Source organism: Megascapheus bottae, chromosome 1 (assembly GCF_031878675.1).
Source record: "Megascapheus bottae isolate mThoBot1 chromosome 1, mThoBot2.hap1, whole genome shotgun sequence".
NCBI classification, from domain to species: domain Eukaryota; kingdom Metazoa; phylum Chordata; class Mammalia; order Rodentia; family Geomyidae; genus Megascapheus; species Megascapheus bottae.
The window spans coordinates 21,094,772-21,119,333 of NC_143509.1; the positions used below are offsets into that span (position 1 = coordinate 21,094,772).

The following is a 24,562-nucleotide window of genomic DNA, read 5'->3' on the forward strand; positions in this document are numbered from 1 at the left end:
CAAAATTAAGTTCTCAGTAAAATCTGTACATAAAGATAGAGACGGCCATTATATATTAGTAAAGGGTACAATCCATGCCCATAATATTATACTTATAAACGTTTATTCCCCCAACACAGGAGCACCCAAATTCGTCAAACAAAGTCTCTTAGAATTACAGAACAAGATAGACTCAAACACAATCATAGTGGGAGACCTCCATACACCACTCTCAACAAACGATAGGTCAACTCAACAAAAGTTAAGCAAAGACACCATCGACTTAAACGACACCATAGCTAGCTGGGCTTAACAGATATACACAGAGTCTTCCACCCAAAGGTGAAACTTTTTACATTTAATCAAAACTCCTCAATAAAACATTAGCCAACAGAATCCAGAAACTAATTTAAAAAAATCATACACTATGATCAAGTAGGCTTCATCACACAGATGCAAGGCTGGTTTAACATTCGCAAATCAATCAATGTAATACATCACATTAATAGAGCTAAGGATAAGAATCATATGTTAATTTCTCTGGACACGGAGAAGGCATTTGACAAAATATAACATCCATTCATGTTGAAAGCACTAGAAATAAATAGGAATAAGAGGTACATTCCTCAAAATAGTGAAAGCCATATATGAAAAACCTACAGCCAGTATTATACTAAATGGTGAAAGACTGGAACCATTCACCTTAAAATCAGGAACTAGACAGGGATGCCCACTCTCTCCACTCCTCTTCAATATAGTGCTGGAACCCTTAGCCAGAGCAATAAGGCAAGAAAAGGACATCAAAGGGATCCACATAGGGAAAGAAGAAATTAAATTATCCTTATTCACAGATGATATGGTCCTCTACTTGAGTGACCCAAAAAGCTCAACTCCCAAACTCCTACAACTAATAAACCACTTTAGCAAAATGACAGGATACAAATTTGACCTTCAGAAGTCAGTAGCCTTCTTGTACACCAACAATACACAAACAGAAGGCCAAATCAAGAAAATGATCCCATTCACAATAGCCCCCAAAAGAATAAAATACTTAGGAATATACTTAACCAAAGATGCAAACGAATTACTCAATGAAAACTACAAAAGCCTAATGAAAAAAATTAAAGAGGACACTAGGAAATGGAAAGACATCCCATGCTCATGGCTAGGGAAAACCAACATAGTGAAAATGGCTATACTGCCAAAATTGATATACAAATTCAATGCAATCCCCATCAAAATCCCAAAGACATTCTTTACTGAAATAGAAGATATAATTCAAAGATTCATATGGAACAAGAAAAGACCTAGAATAGCCAAAAAAATTCTAGGCAAAAAGAGCAATGCTGGTGGGATTACAGTACCAGACTTCAAACTGTACTATAGAGTCATAATAACAAAAAACGCTTGGTATTGGCACAAAAACAGACCAGAAGATCAATGCAACAGAATAGAAGACCCAGAAATAGAACCACATACCTATAGGCAACTTGTATTTGACAAAGGAGCCAAAGATATACAGTGGAACAAACACAGTGTATTCTATTATTGGTGCTGGCAAACTGGGCAGCCACATGCAGAAAACTAAAAATTGACCCTAACCTTTCACTATGCACAAGCATTAACTCAAAGTGGATCAAAGACCTCAACGTCAGACCGGAAACCCTGAAACTGCTACATGATAAAGTAGGAGAGACATTGAAACTCATAGGCACAGGCAAAAGATTCCTGAACAGAATCCCAGGGTCACAACAGATGGGAGAGAGACTTGATAAATGGGACTACCTAAAAATAAAAAGTTGCTGTACAGATAAAAACATAGTCGCAAAAGTAGAGAGACAGCCAACCAACTGGGAAAAGATATTCACCAACAATACATCTGACAAATGCTTAATATCAAGTATCTACAGGGAACTCAAGAAACTAATCCCTCCCAAACCCAATAAACCATTCACTAAATGGGCAAGGGAACTAAAGAGAGACTTATCAGAAGAAGAGATTAAAATGGCAGAAAAACATATGAGAAAATGTTCATCATCTATGGTCATAAAGGAAACGCAAATAAAAACAACCCTAAGATACCACCTTACCCCAACAAGATTGGCCAAGATTTTGAACTCAGACAATGACAGTGGCTGGCGGGGTTGTAGAGAAAAAGGAACCCTACTACACTGCTGGTGGGAATGTAGACTAGTTCAGCCACTCTGGAAAGCAGTGTGGAGGTTTCTTAAAGAACTGAAAATAGACCTTCCTTATGATCCCGCCATACCACTTCTGGGCATCTACCCTGAACTTCATAACCCAAGATATGATAAGTACACCTGCTCAACTATGTTCATCTCTGCACTATTCACAATAGCCAGGCGATGGAAACAATCCGATGCCCTCCTACAGATGAATGGATACAGAAAATGTGGTATATATATACACAATGGAATTCTACATAGCCAACAGACAAGATAAAAGAATGGCATTCGCAGGGACGTGGATGAATCTAGAGCAAATCATGTTGAGTGAGACAAGTCAAGACCTAAGGAACAAAAGGCACATGGTATCCTTAATATGTGGCTATTAAATCCAAAGAGTACAAGAGTGAGGACTCAATATCTTCATACCCAATGCTGCGGACATGATAATGGAAATATAAACATAACTATATAGGTATAAAAACCTATGACTCTATAGACATAATGTTTTATTTTCTAAAATTAATATGTTTCTATGACTGCCTAATTTGGATTAAGTTCTAAATACTAAGTCCCAGTGATTGTAAATAGAGATTCCTTTCTTGAACACTCATTAGTTAAACCTGTCATTTAAAATATGATATAAAAATCAACGTTAATAAAGAAAAAATAAAACAAACACAAGGATTTTTCAAATCTATAATAGCGTTAACTGGTAAGTGTAGTAATACTGTGAAGGTTGTAACCATTGCCTAGGCCAGTTTGAAACCACAAATATTTAAGTAAAAAATTAACAACAATAAAAGCTTCTCCAATCAAGAGACATTTGAACATACTTATTAAAATGTTATTTTCAAAAGCTCATTAATTTAGTGAAATCAAGGGTAAAAAAACAAACCATTGACTATCCTCCATTAGGAAAAAAAAATATATATATATAGTCAAGTATACAACTGCAGTCAATAAATGAGACAAAGTGGCCTTTATAAAGGTCAAAAATAACAAGTAATATGAGACTCACTGATATTGGAGTGCTCATTGTAAATGGCACAATGTGGGTGAAACTTCTCTATAGTTTTGTCAAGAGAGAACAGGAAGAGATTCCCCAGGAAGCAGAGGCTGAGCTTACTTAGTGCTAAGCACTACAACTCACATTATGCCGATGGAATGTGATGGGTCTCTCACAGCGAATGGATCATAAAGGACTAAGAGAACTTAGCAGAGTGCCATGAAAAGGACTCAGTGTCTCCTCCAAACATAAAATGATAATAGCAATAACAACCATAAAGGAAGGGGTTTAAAATCTGTTCATCTAAGGAAAGATACAAGCCCTGTGAGATTTATAAAATTGGGTAGTTGTACAAAATTCCCATTCTCTGATTTCTTCTACGGTAGCTGATTCCCTGTTTTATAACAAGGTTGAGTGCAAAAGGTTCAATTAGAGTAAATTATTAATGAAGCATTGTTTTGTAATTTTAGAATGCGTGAAGAATAAGAGAATTAGTGTTTAATGACCATCATGGAAGAATTTATATGTCTACCAAAGGTAACTAAGCATTGCCATTACACAGGAACTGTATAGTGAGCCCCTAAAGAGTTACATAAACCCAAATTTTACACTTTTCTGTTTTGCTTTTTTGGGGGTCTTCAAATTAAGGCTTTGTATACTATTGGTCAGTTTTCTTTTTCATGATTGCTACTCTAACACTTGAGCCATGCCTGCAATCTGGATCCTTGCTGGTTACATGAAGATGCAATCTCATTAACTTCTCTGCCTTGGTGGCTTTGAACAACAAACAGTCCTCCAAATCTCAGCCTTCTGCCATTGGTAGAATGAGACACTAGTGCCAGGCTCCAAATTTTATACTTTTCTATTTTAATTTTACTGTAATAAAAAGAAAATTAGATGAACACATTAATAGGGAGATAAAATTTTTACAATAAGATAGATTGATAGAGTTCAAATAAATTAATAGTGGATAAAAAGAAAATATTTTTTTAAGTACGTAAACAAGTATAGTTGAGTGTCTTTACAGCTACTCAGGTCTTTGGCTGAAATGACTGTCAGTCTTCCAGACTTAACCGTTTTTGCTGACAATCTCCAAAGCACTTGAGATTAACCCAAGCACACTCAGTTACTGAAATGTCAACTTAAGAAGAAAAATGAATAATGCATATTACAATTTTCTTTCTATTCAGAGAAGCCAGAGGAAGTAGTTTTGGAAAGAAAATAAGAGAAATTATTTTCCTCTAGCTATTCTCAATTGTTTTGTCCCAGAGATTTTATGAGGAGAATAATGTTCTATTACATGATAAAATAAACTATAATTTAACTTGACATATGAGAAACAATAAAGAATAGATTTTATACTAACCCTATTAAAATACAAATTATAATCCAGATAATCAATGAAACATTTTATAATTCCTGAATTTTATATCCATTTTTTTTCTAGTCTTTCTAGATTAGCAAACAGTATGTTTGGACAAACTACTTTTAATTATAATGTTTAAGGCTGAAAATTTGAGGTTCTACAAAGCACAGGAAAGCAGAAGTGAAACTATGACTCAACTAGTAGACCTTGAGTGAAAAAGTCCAGCAAGATCTGCAGCTGGAGGCCCTGAGTTTCAACCCTAGTACTATCAAATTCAAACACACACACACACACACAAACGTACACACATGACTAAAAGTGACCAGCGCAAGTTTTCTAATGGAAACAAATGACTCAATTTTAAAACGTTCCTATATTTGCATGACATTATCAACCAATGACATAAATTTGATTATGTAAAATCATGTGATGATACTACTACAGGGGTTAAAAATCATTGTTATTAATGTAGCTAATATCGTGACAGCTAAACAAGGAAAGTATTATTACTTCAACCACATATGGTTTGTTCAGTAATCTTTGGAGAGAGCTATATTCTTAGTTTTTATGAAGGGCTTATGATGTTTTCATTCAAGGTGTCTGGCATCTTCATTTTCTATAGCATTCTCATATGGCATTAATGGAAACAGAATTTTAACAGATGTCATATATCAATTTTTGTGTGTTCAAATTAAAAATTTTCTCTTGAAAGTATTATTTTACAACCTCTGTGTGAATTCTGTTATCATTCATGAAACATTTTTTATTATCTTTGGCTATAATTTCTTTCAAATAACTCATGTTGCAAAAACTTGCCAATTTATCAAGTGTTTTGAGTTTTGACCAAATTTGCCTCATTTGCTAGACTTTCTAAAATAAATAGAATCATTTTTTAGATAGCAAAATACTCTAATCAAAAACCTCAGGAATCTTCTTGCCTTTGGTAGATCCAACTTTTCTCCTGCTGACTTATGCAAAGACTTACATACAGGGAAGGTTTTAACCTGATAAGTGATACACAAAACAGTGTTTTGTTCTCATAAGTATAAAATGATAACCTTCGCTCTGTAAATAAATCAATTCAGTATATGAGTAAAACTACAACTGCATGAAAAAAAATTTGATAAGCAAAATGTCATGGATATGCTATACCCTGATCTTCAAATTTCAGAGAGAATATGTAGGTAAACTGATTTTGGACTGTAGCAGATAGATTAAATCTCATATGTATGAGGTTTTATTAGTGAATATTTCTCTGTCCTCACTCCCCTTACCCAGTGCTTTGAAAACATATATGCGTCAGTCCCTTTAAATACTACAATAAACCTTTGAGTTTTGTGTTTTGAATTTCTTGAACAAAATTTCTGATATTTTTTTAATTGCTAAAGGTCCATTCACCTTCAATGTTCTTAATAAGCTCACAAAAATATTCTGAATAATGGAGGCTGACTTGTATTTGTTAATGCAATGTCAGTAATTGAAAACTTCTCATCATCTTAATAAAACTAAATAACTACATTTTAGTTATGCTGAAGATTCATCTTTGTGGAAGATATTGATTATGGAGAAAACAGTAATTACTTCATCTCAAACATTTAAACAATTTTGAAAATTAGGTGAGTTAGTTTTCGGGCCCAATCCCATATAGGCAATTACAAGTAAATGATGAGGAGAAGCACCTTTTGTTTGTTTTAATTGTGTTTTCTGGAGTGAAATAATCAAAGGGATATGTATCAAAAATAACATCTTCCATCTGAGCACCTGTAATCCTGTAATCCTTGATACTTTGGAGGCCAAGATCTGAGACCCACAGTGTAAAGCCATCCTAGTCAAGAAACTCCTCTAGATTCTTATCTCCAAGTAAGCACCAGAGAAGTGAAGCTGTGGCTCAAGTGGCAGCGCACAGGCCTTAAGAAAAAAAAATAAGTAAAAACCCTCAAGTATACCTGAACTCTGAGTTCAATCCCAGGACTGGCAAATGGGACCATGGGGGTAGTGCGCGCACGCGCATGCACGCGCACACACACGTAGATAAAAAGTGTAAATGGATGTTTTTTAAGAAGGTATATGCATATAGACCGGCAAGAATAAAGACTCAGAAACTGAGTGTGAATATTTCAGGCATAAAACAATCAAACACTGCTAAATAAAGTGTCTGAAGAAATAATTTCCAGATTAGATCTGTAGTTTTTGAAATATTTGATCAATAACTTTCATGTTTTTCATGTGAAGCAATTTGATCTAAAGCTTGGTCTTTCTCCACCTAAGAACCAATAAAGACTGAGAAATAAGAAAATAAAAGCTCAGTGTTTATTATTTCCAATTCTAATGAAAGCCAATGGTATTTGGCCTACTCTCATTATTTTTGTCTATTAACTCTAAGAGAAATGGAATGACAAATTAAAAAGGGAATCAGAGCCCCATTTCTGAAGGGATTATATGTAGCCATATGTTTCATAGGCTCCCAATAGTTCTTTTGTGTAAGCTTTTGTGAACATTCTACTACAGATTGATTATGAGAAGATAAATTTGCTTTGAAGTTTAGCAAACTTTTTTTGCAAGGCTTATTTTGCACTCAATATTATATTTGCATAATCATTTCCCTATCAAATAGCTAGAATATTGGGGACTGGAAGAACATTAAACTAAGATTGTCTGTCTCCAAAGTTTTAGCTTTGTATTTATTTGTTTTTTCAAAAGCCTGCCTCACACTGTGACATCAGCAAATAGTTCCCATAATGCTTAGAAAAGGATGAAACACAATTGGAAGTAATGGAGTGCCTTACCAGGAAGTGATTGTAAAAACATCTTTCTTACTCCTAGTTTACCTGGTATTTCACATTCATGTGATGATAGCATAAAATTAGATCTTTTCATTTATGTTTAATATGTGAAAATTATAATCCCTATCCTAAATAACTCCTGAAAAACTAAAATTAATTGTATATAATTATTCCTATAATTGCTCATTTTGCTAGTGTACTTTATAAGGCAAAACTAATCAAATAAAACTCCCAGTGTGTTGTATAATGTACATATATACATATATACACATTATATATAGATATATATGTATATATATGAAGTGTAATGTATATAATTATAAAAATCACAAAATTAGACATTAAGATGACTTTAATATTCACCTCAAGATTTTTTTTTAAAGAACTTTTTGTTTAAAATACCAGTAGAGCTGTGCATGGTGACACATGCCTGTAATCCTAGTTACTCAGGAGGCTGAGATCTGAATATCAAATTTTCAAGCCAGCCCTGGCTCAAAAGACCTTGAGACTCTTATCTCCAATTAATCACTAGAAAACAGGAAATGTGGCTGTGGATCAAGGGGTAGAGAGGTAGCCTTGAGCTGAAGAGCTCAGGGACAGCACTGGGGCCCAGATTTCAAGCCCCATGACACACACACTAAATAAATAAATAAACAAACAAACAAATAAATAAATACCAGTAGGATAATGAGATCCTACAATTTCACACCAGAAAGACAATAATTATAAATGCAGTTTGTATTAAAATTCAATTGTTAAACGGAATAAAGTCAAGATCACATGCTCCATAGTGAACATTGTGGCTATTAACCTTCAGCTACATGGTATAGTGACTATTGTCCTTAATGTACTATGTTATCACTCATCTCTTTTGCCATCCCTTGGTTATCTCACATTGTTACAATATTTCACCTTGTTATCTGATACATTTTATATGTGCTTAATTGGTTATTTGAAATTGGATAGGGAAGGGGGGAAATCAAGAAAAGTGGGGGTGGGTGGGAGGGAAACGGGGACCATGTCATAAGAAAGGGTATCAATGTTTGTGAAGTTATGCAACATCTATCTGGTGAATATAATGTAACCCTTCTATTAATCACAATTAAAAAATAAAAACCCTCAAAAATAGGTAATAAACACCCAGGATAGACTTCTTAATTTCTAACCTAGATTTGCAAGCTTATCTTCTTTATACATATGTATAATTGTGCTAACACAATTCATGATTGCAAACAGAAAAATATAATTATTATTCTCTAGGAATATTTAAAATATTAGATCCTTGCTTAAAAGCACATTGTGAATGACAAAAACCTATTGGTTACATGAGATAGTACAGGCTTTTCCTATTTAATGATATGATAAATTAGATGGAGATCCTTATATCCCTAGAGTTCTCTTAAGCCAGATGGTTTGTTCTGTTTATTAAGTAATTTTGTCCTAAACCATCCAAACATACTTTTTCAGAAAATTTTCATTTTTGAGACTACACATTAGAAGCAAAACAGCTTATTTTTTGTCATATCTTCAAAATGATTGAGTTGAAAAATTGAAGGTAGATTACTGCATCAAAATCAAATTATGAGGTAAAATACAAATCTGTGTATGAAATACACTTATGCTACATCATTTAATGTAGCTAAGAGAAAATGAACCTATTATCAGTATTTAGGCACACACATATGAGTAGCTATGATAGGAAGTTAGATTGAAGTCACTGCAGTAAGAGGCAGGAAATTACAATAGAGACAGGATATTCTTCATTTGTATTTTTGAGACAGAATCATACTGTCTTTCCAAGACAGGCCTCAAACTCATGGATGTAAACAGTCATTTTGGTGTAACATCTTTATTAACTAGGTGTATGTGAACATTACCAAGCCCCATCATAAGTATCTTTTTTTCCCCTCCAACTGGGGAAAAATCAGTTTAATTTTTAAAATGCTGCTGGAACACTTGGATATTCATATTCAAAATAATAAATATGAAACATTTTGATATCTTTAATGCCCTTATGGTGTGCTTTAATAATTATAAATGATGTCACATACTGAAATAACAGTTCCTTGAGGCGCAAAATAGTAAACTTTCCACTGAAATGGGTTAGGACAGGCTCAGAGCCCAGTCTAAAATCAGGATTCCTAACCCCCCATACCTTAAGCTCCTGAAGTTTCTTTTTGCTTACGGATATTTTTTTGTTGGTTGTGGGACTTGAACTCTGGGCCTAGGCGCTGTCCCTGAGTTATTCAGTTCAAGGCTACCATCCCACCCCTTGAGTCACAGAGCCATTTCCAGTTTTCTAGTGATTAACTGGAGATATGAGTCTCCCAGGATTTTCATGCCCAGACTGAGACCTTGATCCTTAGGTCTCAGCCTCCAGTGAAGCTAAGATTACAGGGGTGAACCGTTGTGCCCTGCTTAGTTATAGATTTTTTCTGGTTACTACTTGTTTTTTTATTTTTAATATAATATTTATTATAATTAATAGAAGGGTTACATTATATTCACCAAATAAAAGGTACATTACCTCACAAACATTGCTACCCTTTCTCATGTTTTTGTCCCCATTTTCCTTCCCTCATCCCTCCCAATCATCTTGTTTCCCCCTTCTTTATCCTATTTCAAATAAACATATATGTATACAATATATCAGATAACAAGGTAAGATATTGTAATAATTGAGATAACCAAAAGGCAACAAAAGAGATGAGAGAAAACATAGGGCATAGTTATGTATTTTTAAAGAGCTCTTTGAAATGGCTGATTAATATATGCTGCACAATAAAAACAAAAAAGATTACCAGGTGTCACCAAAAACACATGCTCACTTCAACCTCAAACATTCCAATACTCTCTGGCAGTATTATTTGCCTTTAAGAGCGCAGTGAGTTTCAGCTTGTCACTTTGTTCTTTAGTGTAATACAAGTCTTGATGGCATGTTTAATGTTCCTGGGCAAAGGTGTGAAGGTCTAATCAATAAATGGCTCATTCATTCTGTATTTTGTAGACTTTGCAAAATGGAAGGTTATGCTTCATGAGAACACAACAGCAAAAGTGTCACCCAGTGATTACTGTGGTTTGACAGTAATTACAGTATTATTTTCACTTAGATGCAGTATTTAACATGGTTTCTGCTTGAAGTAAAATTTAATATTGAACTCTTCTTGCTTTAAATGTCTTATTGGCAACCCAATTTGGCAGTGAAAAGTAACATCAGCATTTAACTTTCAATATCTATTTTTATGATCTGATTACACCTGTGATGATTGATCTTTCAACACAGGATCCTGTATGATTGGATTTCTAATATGGCTGTTCATATTAAAAATATATTGTAAAATAAAAAAATCGAAATACCTCTGAACAGGGAGAGTTATGAAGAATCATGCCAAGTAACAACACCAACGGCTATGATAAAAGCAATGTAAAAAATGCCATTTCCTAGTATGATAAATCCACATGCTTATTTTAAACAAAAAACTATCATATAAGCTAAAGAACAGAGTCTATATCCCATTTCCAGATGCAAGAACCGTTGACAAATACTTCTAGAAACTTCAGAAACAACTTCTGGAAGATTCTGGTATTGAGTAGTAAAAACTCTATCCAGTACACCATCATAAGTACATTCTCTTTATCTTTTAACATGTAGATGAAAACATTGCTTCATTCTCAGTTGGACTCAAAGCAAGGAACAAGCTGTTTCTTGGAAAGATAAATCTGATCAATTCAATGAAGGGGGGAGGTGTAAGATATTAGCAATTTTCAAATCAGGAAAGAAAAAAGAGATTTCATTTTGTGATGTCATAAGAATTAAACTGACAATGGAAGTGTATGCAGAGCAATTTTGTTCTCATACTTCTAAAATTTTCATTGAAGTGAGTTTCATTCTTTGAAAGACAGGCACCAGGACAGCTCAGTTAAGAACTTTCATGATTGAATGCCACATCTGTTAAAACTTCATCCCTAGGTGTTTTCACTAATAAAATCTACCAAATGTAAAAAGATAAAATAAAATGAATCATAATTTAATGCTTGAAGATGGAAAGGGAAGAACACCTCTGAAGTCATTTTAGGATGTCAAGTCTCGTGAATGTCAAAATCTGGCTTAAAAGCTGACAAAATGTGAGACTCAAAGCAAGAATCAATAAAACTACTTTATTGATAGACCAAAAAATGCCATCCAAATTGGTGGCTGGCTTTTTCTTTGCCATGTTAGGTATTTAATAGTATTAAATTGGGAGACAACAAATACACAATCTGGAGATAAATCTATATAAACAATTGTATATTCTATAAAAGTGAAAAGCATTAAAATATGCAGAAATAAAATTAAAGATAAGACTTGAAGTTTGAGACCAGATTGGGCATAAATGTCCTCAAGACTAATTCCTATGAACCAGCAAAATCCTATTCTGAAAGTGTAACTCCAGTGGGAAGCAATCAACACTGAGAAAGCAAACCAATTCCTCTCAGTTCAAGCCCCAGTACTGATAACTAAAAAATAAAAGAATTTCTACAGAAATTTTAGTTAATCAAAAGCAGCTACATAAAATTGTTATAATAAACTCCTACAAAATGGAGTTCATTTCTGAAAAGCATACCAGATCTAGTTTGGAATCTAGCAATATATCTTTTTCTTATTAATTGTTATATAGTTTTAAACTTATTTCCCCACATTTGTTGCAACTTTTCCATATTTCTGAATAGAAGACTTTTTTTCTCCTTTCCAGGCCTTTGATCTGAACTAAATGGCTTTTTTTATTCAAAGACATTAATGAGGCACTGATTATTTATAGTGGAGAATGTCAGCAGAAACGAAGCTTGCAATACCCAGACTGGATCTTGAAACATAAATAGGATATTAGTAGAAAAAATCATAAAACTGAAGGCCCTGTAATGTAGGTAATAGTATTCTATCAGTGCTAATAGCTTAGCCATAATGAACTATCCCAGAGTTTGTGAGTTGCAAGCTCATGCAAAATTGAGTGAGGAACCAGTGGAAACTCTGAGCTACCTTTGCAGCTCTTTTGTAAGTCTAAAATTATTACTAACTAAATATTTTAGGAAAGTCATCATTCAAGTCTTAAATATTTTATTGACCATCATTGAATACATATCTCAGTTCCTTAATGATGTCTCTAATAATTTCTCCATTTCAGAAGTCAATTGCTATGCCTTTATTAGATAGCCAGACAAGGAGACATAGAATATTTAAAAGCATCTGAAAATTGATGCCTTCATTCATCCCTTTTGATAAGAATTTGCAGAAATAACCCAGAATTAAGTACTAGAACTGGAATCTGGTGCAGTATTCTGGAATTTTGCTGAACCAATAACTTTTGTATTTTTCTAATTCAGCCAACAGCTGAGGGAAAATGTGCTCTGAGGAGGTTGGAAGTTAACCATCCGTACAATCTGTACTAGTAAAGTATAATCTTACTCATCAGCAATGAATTCTTTCCATTTTCTTCTTTTTTGATTGTTTTTCCTTCTTGTCATTGATTTGTTACCAAGGGTATATTCCAACTCCAAGAGAAACATGGTTATCTCTGGCCAAGAATTGTGTAAGGACTATGTGTAGAAAAATGGAATCCCATGCCATCACATTACAGTGAGACTGAAGCAAGGAATTTTAATGTGCCCCCCCGTGGGGTACTAGAGAGAATAATAACATACTATGTTTTTCAAAGAGTAAAGACAGCAGACTTTGAAAGATTTCAATATCAAGAAATAATGACTGCTCAAGGACATAAATATGATTTGCTTCATTTAAATATACTCAATCTACAATGTGTCAAAAATATCATATCCCATGAATGTGTATGCATTTTGTATTTAAGTTAATTTTAATTAAAAATGTTTGACAACACTATGGTTTAAATTGGGGGTTTCATTTTTGGCTAAGAAATATTTTGACAGCTGAACCACAACTCTAATCATATATTTAAAATTTTGTACAGCCCTGTTTGCAAAAGAAACTTTAGGGAGACTGTTAGAATAATGGTTTGGTGTTGATATATGGTTATTTGAAATCGGATAGGGAAGGGGGGAAAACAAGAGGAGGAGTGGGGGTGACGGGGAGGGTAATGGGGACCAAGACATGTGAAAGGGTATCAATGTATGGGAATTAACGTACCTTCTATCTGGCAAATATCATGTAACCCTTTTATTAATTACAATAAAAATATTTAAAAAAGAGAAAAGCTTGAACTCTTAGAAAAGGCAACTAGTTATTTAACTTGAAAGAAATACGTGAGTACAAGAGGGAGGAAGAGGCAGATGTTATTGTTAGGGACTCGTGTGTGTCAGTTTTGGTTGGTGTAAGAGAAAATTTCATTCCGAGATTGCAGTGGACTCCATGAGGATTCATTAGAGACCTTCTGAAATGCCAGAAGTGAAGGCTAGGAGTTTAATCCATACACAGTTTAGGAGAACTTAGAAATACTGACAGATGCTTGAAGACATTTTATTGACAGTGTAGAAAATCAGCAGGAGAAAAATACAATGTGAAGCATAAACAACATTGAGAACATAAATTATGAACAAGATTTATAAGATTTATAAGAATGAACAAACTACCAATAAAAGAATATGTCAAAACTGCAAACTGATTAAAACAGGATAATATCTGAAGTCACAAGTATAGAGTTGACTGTGAGGCAAACTAACGATTGGTATTAAAAAATAGAATAATCAATTTACTGCACTTTCATGGCAAATAATCTGAAATGAAGTATATAAATGTATTAGGAAATTTTAATGTGGCATAACACTAGACATCTTCAGCATTAATACTTTCCCTTTGATATACTGTTGCTCTGTCTCCCTCTCCATCTCCCTCTCTTCTCTCTCTTCTGTATTTACACTCTTTCTGTACACATACTCTCCTGTGTTTTTTTCTCTCTTTTTAACTCTATCAGTTTCTGTTCTCATTTGGCTTTTACTTTTATCTACTTAAAATGTATAACCATAACTACGAAGTTCTTCCTACAATTTCTCAAACTTCTCAGTTCTTTGCATATGTACTTTGTGATAAAGCAATCAATTTCTCACACTTTCATTTCCTCTGTGGGTTTGGATGGCTCTATAATCCTGGAATGGGTTTCTTCACATTCTTCTTGACACAGGCTTTTAATACATTTTATCAAGAATTTTGAGGAAAATGTACTTGAAGCCAGAAAATATTCAGGTGGGACTTCATTAACAGAAGCACATCTGCTTGGATTCAGTAGATGTTGGTATGTTTGTTCTCATTCAGTGTGTTATTATTGGCCCTTCCAAATTCTGCTGTCATCCAACTGATGACATTGCCTTCGTGTCTATGCCATTTCTTCCTTATATTTTTGGAACATTCCATGGCTTTTCATGCTGTTTTATTTTATCATATATATATATATATATAACTGTATCTATACATTTACCATAGTCATTGTTACTGTTCTATAAAATTCTTAAGAAAGGGTTAATAAAGGGTTTATATTTGCTTTTGTTTTTAGAAATAAGGTCTAGCTATATAGCTTAGGCTGTAATTTAACTCCAGATTCTCCTGCCATGGACTTGACATTTGTTTAACCCCCAATTCAATACTATTAAATACCAGCAATGGCAAATAAAAATGTGACAAAAAATGACATAAACCAAGTCTATACTACCCACTGCCCAAACCCTTTTATTATTTAATTAATTCACTTAGTCATTTATGCAACAAATATGCACAGTATATGTATTGTGTGGCAAGACCTTCAGGACCAAGTCTATTCTTGCAATCCCTGGACAGCTCTTGCTTTCTCTCTATTACTGTCCTTTACTTTCAACCCATCTCCGAGACACATCTTGCTATCCACTTTCTACTCACCCAATATTTCATGTCATGGAGTTAGGTAGGTTCAGAAGAACTAACCTGTTCATCTCTGATAAGAGAAAAGTGCTATAGAATAGCTTCTTTGTTGGTTATATTTTATGTTATGTTTTCTCTTTGGGGCCCAGATAGTTCTCAAAGACTATTCTATTTACTTAGTAGTCCTTTCTATTTGCTAAATGCTTTCTCTTCAAGTTACTTACATTATGCACTGTAACGTGCCATACTGGAAGTGTCTGCAACTTTTGGCAAGCACTTCCTGTCATGTATTTTTAGTTGCAGAATTGTATAGAACTGGTTTACACCCCTAAAATCATTCCCTGCAATTCATTACATGCCTTTACTCAGAACTGTATTACTGCCCTGAAAGTTTCTTTATGCTTTTCATTTTTAATCTTTTCTCTGTGTAACACTGATAAATTCTCATGTATTTATGGGTTCATAAATTTGCCTTTTTAATAGATTTTACAAATAGCATCATACAATACTAGGACTCATTTTCTTATTCTCTCTTACTTCAAAATTTCCTCTTCATGTCAAAATTCTCATCATCATTATTCAAAGCCAGGCTGGCCAGGAAAGTCCAAGAGTCTCTACAATTAAAACAAACAAACAAACAAAACATCAAAAGCCTAAAGTAGAGCTGCAGCTCAAGTGTTAGCCTTGAGCACCAAAATCTCAGGGACAGTGCCCAGTACTTGCCTTCTAGCTCCAGGAATAAGGAGCTAGACATTATTTTTGTTTGCTATGCAAAAAAGGCAATATTTTGCAAAAGTTTAATAAGCACTTGTATATTTTGTTCATTCCTATTTTTTCTCATACAGTCTAGGATTGTAGCCCATGTTAGTTTTAAACTCATAATTCTTTGGCTTCTTTTTCCTGAATAATGGTATTACAATCTAGAGTAACACCTTTCTATATAATTAGACTATTATTTTTTTGCCATGGAAATAGTTTCTTTTTATTGTTCCCCCTATATCATTTATTTTTTCATAATTTTACTGTAACTAATAGAAGCATTACATGATATTTGCCAGATAGGAAGTGCATTAATTCACATACATTGATACCCTTTCACATGTCTTGATCCCCATTTCCCTCCCACCCACCCCCATCCCTCATCTTGTTTTCACCCCTTCCCTATTCAATCAAGTAGTGGGTACATTATTTTTGAACATTGTTACCCCTCCATGATTATCTCCCACTTTCCCTCCTTCCACCCCTCCCAATCATCTTGTTTTTCCCCTTCCTTTCCTTATTTCAAATAAAGAAATAAACTTACATACAATCTACCAGATACTACATTCAGATACAGTAACAAATGAGATAAACCCTAAGGGGAAAACAAGAGAAAAGAAAAGAGCTCCACATAGTACATTAAGAACAATGGCAAAGATTAACATCTTGTTTCCATATCCTAGAGTTCATTTTGCTTAGCCTCATCCTGTATGGACATATGTACATAGCTTTTGAAATATTTTCATGTTCTGCATGAAGTTGTGGCATATATACACCATTGAATTCTATGCTGCCATCAGAAAGGATGACATTGCCCTATTCATAAGGAAATGGAAAGACTTGGAAAAAAATTGTATTAAGTGAAGTAAGCCAGACCCCAAAAAACATAGGCTCCATGGTTTTCCTCATTTGTAACAATTACTATATGTCAGCGATTTTCCTTTCATTTTTAGATTTTAAAATTATTTCTCCCTAACCATTGACACTACATGACATTTTCTATATTATTTCACTAGCTAATTGTTTAAGGAATTATATGAAGCAGTGTCTTGAATTTTAATTAAATTTTGGAGAGACATTTTCAAATGAGTAAATAATTTTGATGACAGTAATGTGTTTCATATTTTGTCCTTAAAGAACCAATTTTAAGGAAGTGCTAGTTGGTGAAGTCACTCTTAGTTGAAAGAAGAAAAATGGTTTAGAGGACATCCATAATATGTATATGTATGTTGTATGCACACAGATGTGTATGAAATTCAAGTACCATTTTAATATCAATCTTATCACAATGTGCCAGAAGGAGGGAATGCACTATTATAGAAAAAATGATTTTCCACTTCCAGGATATTTTTAATCTAGTACATTAACACTAATCTTTTTCAATGTGTGTATGTATATAATGCTTTGATTCTTGTTATAAAGATCAATACACATTAATGCAATCATCAAAATATTTTAACTATATTTTCAGTTTGCTCATTTTTATAACTTCAAGCTCAGATTTCATCATTTCTTCATGAATTATCTTTACAGCATTGGTAATTTTATCAATGACCACTCTTTGATTGTTAAACTATGTATAATCTACCTACTAAGAGATGAACAACTGTAAATCTTAAAATGTGATTGGTTTTACTAGCTATACATACTAGCCTTATGAGTAAAAAATCATACTTACATGATTAGCAATGCATTATTTTAATAAATATGTTGAATTTAAATCAATGTCTTTAGTATTTAAAAAATTGGCATCCATCAATTCCCTCCACTTTGGCAACAATAATAAAGGAAGCATGAAAGCCATAATAAATACACAACTGGATCTACTTTTAAAAATTACAAATATGGCTGGAGCGTAGCCTAATGGTAGAGTGTTTGCTAGCATGCATGAAGCCCTGGATTAAATTCCTCCATACAACATACACAGGAAACACTAGAAGCGTCACTGTGGCTCAGGTGGTAAAGCGCTAGTCTTGAAAAAGTCCAAGGTCAGTGCCCAGGCCCTGAGTTTAAGCCCAAGGGCTGGCAAAAAAATTTACTAATACGGCAAAAATCTTAAGTATCCTATTGAGACTAGTTCCTATGAATGCTGAAATTTCCAAACATAAGCATTTGCAATACAAGAAGATTTCTAAGCACTCAATGTAATCTAATTCATGTGCATGTCCCTCTAAATATAAAGAGGTAGTACAATACTTGGTTCTAATCTTAGTTTTATGTAACTGAATGAACCGATTATAAAGATTACTTAAAAGCAGATTCTAATTTTTTTACTTCTCTGGTGTTTTAAAGGTGCAACTGAATTTCAGTTTTCCTAGTTACTAATAAAATTCTACTGAGTATTTTAGGGAGACAGGAATGCCATAGCTGCCATTCCTTGATGTGAACTACACTTCCACTTTGGGATTTCGCTGGTTTCTGGAAGCTGGCATGTCTCAGACTTTTGTGCTTAATTTGGCTCTGAAGAATACTCCTCCAGATGTAAGCTTCCAGAGAAACTAGGTATATAGAAGTTCACTGCTGGTGCCTGGCTTGGATATAGGATTTTTAAAGGATGCCATTTCATTGTTTGCACACATATATGTCACAATTATCTTCCTTCAGTTTCCGATCTGGTATTAGGTTGATTTGTAGTACATTAGAATAACTCATATTAGATACTTCTGCATGTAATTGTGTGTGTGTGTGTGTCTGTGAGACAAAAAAAAGGATTACTTCAAAAGAATGACAACCTCTGAGTCTTACAGATGTAGACATAAGATTTGAAACAAGCTACTGAACTTGAAATTCTGGTCAAAATTACTTTTTCCATATCAAGTCCAAAGACTGGAATACAGGGTTTACATTCTACAGTGGGGAGGGCACAATTCGTTCCTTCTGGAGGATCTGGATCTGAACTCACGCTACTTCTTCTCACTGGATTTGGTTCACCTGTGTCATGGAGGTTTTACTCTTGACCTACAGATGTGAATGTCTATCATGACTAAAAAGTACAAGAAAAACACTAAAAATACATAAAAAGCTAAAAATACACAAGTTATTTATAAATATGAATATGAATCAGTCTTATTCATATGCTTTCACTTTAAATACTGCAGACATTAAGTTATCATAACAAAATTATTCCCCTAAATCAATGCCTAGTTATAAAAATTGATGAAATAAACTGTTAAACTATATCAGAATTAACTTAGAGAGCATACATTCTAAAAGGTAATTTGCTTTCAAAGCTTTTACCACTGAAGTTCAATTTATGGTATTAAGTTTATGGATGCAATTTATTTGCATAAAAGCTGAACCTATTACTTATTTTTTCAATATTCTTTCTAAAGTAATTCATGCTCTTCACATTCAAGATCCAGCAGGGATATTAAGAGGCTATTCCCATGTTTGTCTTTTGAACTTTTCAGTGTTGTTCTCTGGAAACAGCTTTAGCAGGACACCTAAGTTTTCTGAAACTCCTTCATTCCTTGTTTTTTATTTTCATCCTTCCTTTGCTTCCTTGCTTTATTCTATTTCAGCATCTATGACTTCATTTTCTCTGTTACTTAACTTCATTTCATCAGTACCTACTCATAATGTACAAATTCAATTACCAATGCAGCCAGTGGTGTCTGATTTACCTGAAGAGGAAAAACAATAATAAGAAATAGAATAAAAAGAACCTAAACAATATATAATTTTAAAAATAATCACGAAATGCTCACTGAAAGGAACTCTATACTTACTGTTGATTTTTCCTCACCTTGTGAATTTATCTCCTTAAAACTTTTTTCTCCCCAATTCCATTTCCTAGACAGGGTTTTAATGCTACTGACATCATCATGCAATTTTCATGTAACAAAGTCCATTTTAAACGGTTTAGCTGGAGCCAATCTTCTCTTGCATTTCCACCAAATCAAGGCTTTGTATGCTAGAGAGATGAATTTCCTACCTTAATATACCACTTGGTTAGAAGATACACCAAAGCAAAATGGCTGACATCCACTGTCCAGTACTAACATAACAAGAATTACAGAGCTGCTATTCAGGTTTTTTTTTTAATTTTATTTTTTATTGTTAGGGTAGTGCATAGAGGGGTTACAGTTATATTCGCCAGGTAGTAGGTGCATTACTTCTCACACATTGATACCCCCCAAAAATATGGAACACCTGACAAACTTGCATGTCATCCTTATGCAGGGGCCATGCTAATCTTCACTGTATCATTCCAATTTTAGTATATGCACTGCTGAGGCAAGAAAATATTCAAGTATTTTTAAATAAACATTTTTCAATGATTAGAAAGCTTTAAATTTGGGTGTTGGCATTTTAGTGGGTACATTTTTCCATTTACAATATTAAGTGAATAGTAGATGTCAATTTAGGTTTTCTATTCTTTTCCTTGTTTTAATAAGAAATAATTATAGTACAGTTTAAGCCAGTTTTTCTATAGTCATTAGTTAATGAAATGTATATCATGACTCACTGGTTGCATTAGTAGTCTTAACCCATTGCCTCTACTGAGCACAAAACTGTTGAAACGTGATTTTTCTAAAGTCCTACAGTCAAGTGTAGATAACAATTCCTACAATTTGATTATGAGTTATTTTAGTCTAGCAGTTACCACTCAGAGAAACCAAAATAAACAAGAGCATTTTCATAAATTTAAGAAAAGACATATGTAAATAAAAATTGAGAAATGTTACAATAAGTTACCTCAGGCAATTGTGTTTTTTTTATAAACTTCTGTAAAGAAAAATAAACAATTGTAAAGAGATAAAAGCGTGTATTATATAATTTATTATAGATTTGACCTATAACACTTCTACATATATTTTAAGGAAAATTCATTTAAAATTTACATTGTTTCTATCTTCATAAATTTCAGTATTTACACAATATGACTATGCTTGAACTTTGGGCATTCTCAGTTAAAATGTGATATACACACAAGAATCATAAAGGTTTGGGTTGTACATTTTCAAATATTTTTATATCCAGTTCAGTATTTATTTGGTGTGGTTAATACTTTAATTCTTTTTATGTAAAAGACTACATAAGGACTGGTAAAAGGGGTTATATGGTAATTATTTTTGATAGGTGTTTAGATAAATGGAAAGGTGTTATTTTACAGCCCACAGTTTTATTCTTATTTTCCAACTAAAGTGAATAATTGAAAATAATTTGAATTCTTTGTTTTCCTAAAATCGTATGAGTTCACTAACAAGGACTTAAATTTTATTGGTATGACAAGACATTCTGAGTTATTTTCTCTTTTATTAGATTAATTGTAAAATAACTAAGGAAAACCTTACATCTTGCCTCCTAATTCCTCTATGTAAATTTGCTATATCTTTCTAGTCCATGACTAGGCAAGGCTAGTAATTGCTTTGATAAAATGGAAAGCTTAATGGAATTATCAGTTCTTGATACATGATTATCTTCATAGTAGAAACATTGGATTAAATAGTTACTGCAGATTTACCAGAATTATTATCAGTTTAACGAACACTGAAGTTTTTGCTTCACAATTGATATTTCAATTATTTTGTAATTTTATGTAAATCCATTGAGCATTCTGTATGTCAACAAGAATTAACACTAAAAATCATAGATATTGAGTAAAAGTTAATTCCCAAGTTTTATATCTTTTTTGAAGCAATAGCACTGTAACTTCTTAGAATTCACTATTTTCTACATTTAAATCCAGTTATAATTTAATTATACTTTTCATATCTATTTAAGTCAACGTCATAGTTCAGCTTGATGATGACTACAAAAATACCTAATTTTCAAAATAAAAATCATATTAATTAGAAATATTCAATTACTAGAAAAATTAAATAATCAAGATATTATTTCAGAGTTTATACACATTCAAAATTCTCATGCTGAATATTTTTGCAATAAAAATCTATATACTCTTGTGTTTTCTTCAGAGCATACATTTTTGGATTGTGTATAATATATCAATATTATGTGTAAATATTTTCCAAGTATTGTTCCTAAAAAAGAGCCATTATAAATTCTATGAATTAAAATCTATTGTGTTATATTCTATGTTAATGCTTGCAGAAGTCTATCAATTCATATTTCATAATATTTTTATACTATGGTCAAAGTATTTATCATTGAAAGAGCACTGTTATCTCAAATAAAATTTACATTATTTCATTATTATAAAATATTTAAATTATAATTTACATTTTGATGGTAATCTTTTCTGAATTTTTCTATATATTGTTCATTGGGCTAGACTTTTTAAGCAGGATTAAACATATTTAAAGAGATCATATATATGAATGTAGCTGAGATCATATTGGTCTACAAATAGTTACTGTTAAGTAAGCTCTCATTTTTCACAGTAACAATTAGGCAACTGTGTGAAAGCCCCCAAAAGCTGAGAGTGGAGATGTGAGTATTGAGAGGATGAGACATCTCTTCTCAACATAAACTCTCAGAATGCTAAGCATTTTCCTGAACAGGTCAATCAGTCTTGCCTTGATGGGAATTCAGATTTCTATCCTCGGTGTAGGCTAATTCCAACTTTCCTGGAAGCTGGGGAATAGACACATGTCTTTCATTCCTTACACCTGCTTCTTAAAATATCACTTGAGTAAGATTATCCCACATATTTGGTGCTTGTGACTTCAAAGAAATTTTGACCTCATTTTCTGTAAATTTGTCCCTGTACCCTACTCAATAACTATATTGTAAAATGGACTCAGGGCACCAAAGCTGTCTTGTCCCTTATTGCAGCAGATTGAAACACAACAAATTTCAAAATACACCATTACTTTGGCAAATTTATATACTTGTATACCCACTCCAGGAAAAATAGATAATATCTCAAGGCTGATCCATAGAAAGGTCATGTCTAGAGTTCAAAGATGAACAAGAGATTAAACCACACAAGAAAGAGACAGCAAACACATTGTCTCAACGTTGGCAATCGGTAAATGGGAAACAATTTTTCCTGACAATTGAAATCACTTGGCATTACCGGGCGAGGTTTGCATTCTGAATTCACACTAGCCGTGTGGTCCAAAAAGCCTCAAGCAGAGAATTTAATGAAATTGGTCCCTGGTTGCTTGTAACTTGACGTGCCTGGGGAAGCAATAAAAGCCAACATGAGTTTGAAAATGTCATGCATAGTGTTTTGCAGTCTCTCTTCTGATTTGTTAGAATGGCCAATAATCATTCTTAAACATCATTAAAGCAGCATAATACAATGAGATTTCTATTCAATAGATGTTATTCATTCATATTTTCAAATTTAAAGAATAAAGAAAAATTTCAGAGGAAATTTAAAAGTCAATAATAATAAGATTGTTATTAGAATAATAATTAATAAGATAAAGTGCCAAGGATAGATGCAGCAGAGAAAATAGTAGAAATTCAGACCTTCCCGTGTGTCAGATATTACATACCATATATTCAGTTATTGATTGCTCACAGCAAACTTGTGAAACAACTGTTATTTTCCTCATGTTCTAGATAGAGGATGCGATATCCAAGATTTGAACCAGACAGTCTGTGTGAGAAGCTGTCACTTAATCAGTGTATTTAGAATAGCAGATATTTTGGTCAGCACGAGTGGCATGAAAGGCCAGTTGCATACTGTTAGGATAGATAATAAAGAGTGACATTTCTTTAATGTCAAATGGGAAGTATGGTGGAGAAAAAAATATATAGAATTAGTGAGGCAATGATACTGGCAAGATAAACAGTAGTACCATTTGTGTACTTTTCCTATGAAGAGCCATGAGACTACTCCTTATTGAAGACTCATAGCAGTTTTGGAGAGAAAGCACACCATGACAGAAGCAGTGGCTCTGGAATGTAATGAACGTGGCACCAGGGGAAGTTCATATAAGATGCAGTGGAATCCTAACTGATGTTATATAATCACAACATAAGATGAAAGCTTTTAGACTTTGATCTTTGCCCAAGAAACACATTTGTAACTGAGGTAAGGAACAAGAGGAAAAAGACCTTTAGGAATCTATTAGAAAATTTACTTGTGAAGTACCTGGGTCCTATATCATGTGATTTGATTAAGGTACAGGGTTCTCGATGATGAAGAAAATCAGGCAAATTACTAACAGAAGACAGGGTTTACAGAATGAATAATTTCTAAATGAATGGCTATTGTATGTAAAGGAAAACCTATGAGTACATACTTGCCCTTAATCATGGCATTCACCGAATTTAAGGTCGTTTGATTTCCTTAGACTTAATTTCTGTGCAGTATACCTATTTACAAGAGAAGTATATACAGAACTGCTTTAAAATGTTCATCCTGGTAAAATGTATGCTAATATTTGCATTTTAGTGATATTGATTCTAAAAATTAATGGAATTGAATGTTGATTACCTGTGTTACCATCACCATTAATTTCCCAACCCTACAAACTCATCTTCCTACCGATTTATTTCCACATTATTTTTCTCTATACTGTTAAAAAATAGATCAGAGAGCAAAGATAAGTCAACAACAAATTATAATGGGACAAAATTTCCAAACTAATAGATTTTTTTGTGTAGAGACTACAGTACATTTTTAAAAATAATATCCCACCATTTCTGTGATTCCCTTTCTTTTCAACAAATCTTTCCCTGTTTTTATATTAAGCTTTCTTCGTATTTAGTATATAA

The 24,562-nt window shown here is 33.1% G+C and overlaps 1 non-coding gene across 1 annotated transcript; it reads right to left on the minus strand.

Moving 5' to 3' along the window:
* Positions 1-20,059: 20,059 nt before the first annotated feature.
* On the minus strand, positions 20,060-20,166 carry LOC150068489 (U6 spliceosomal RNA). The gene has a single exon (XR_016538421.1). It is a non-coding gene; the product is annotated as a U6 spliceosomal RNA (small nuclear RNA).
* Between the last annotated feature and the right edge of the window lie 4,396 nt (positions 20,167-24,562).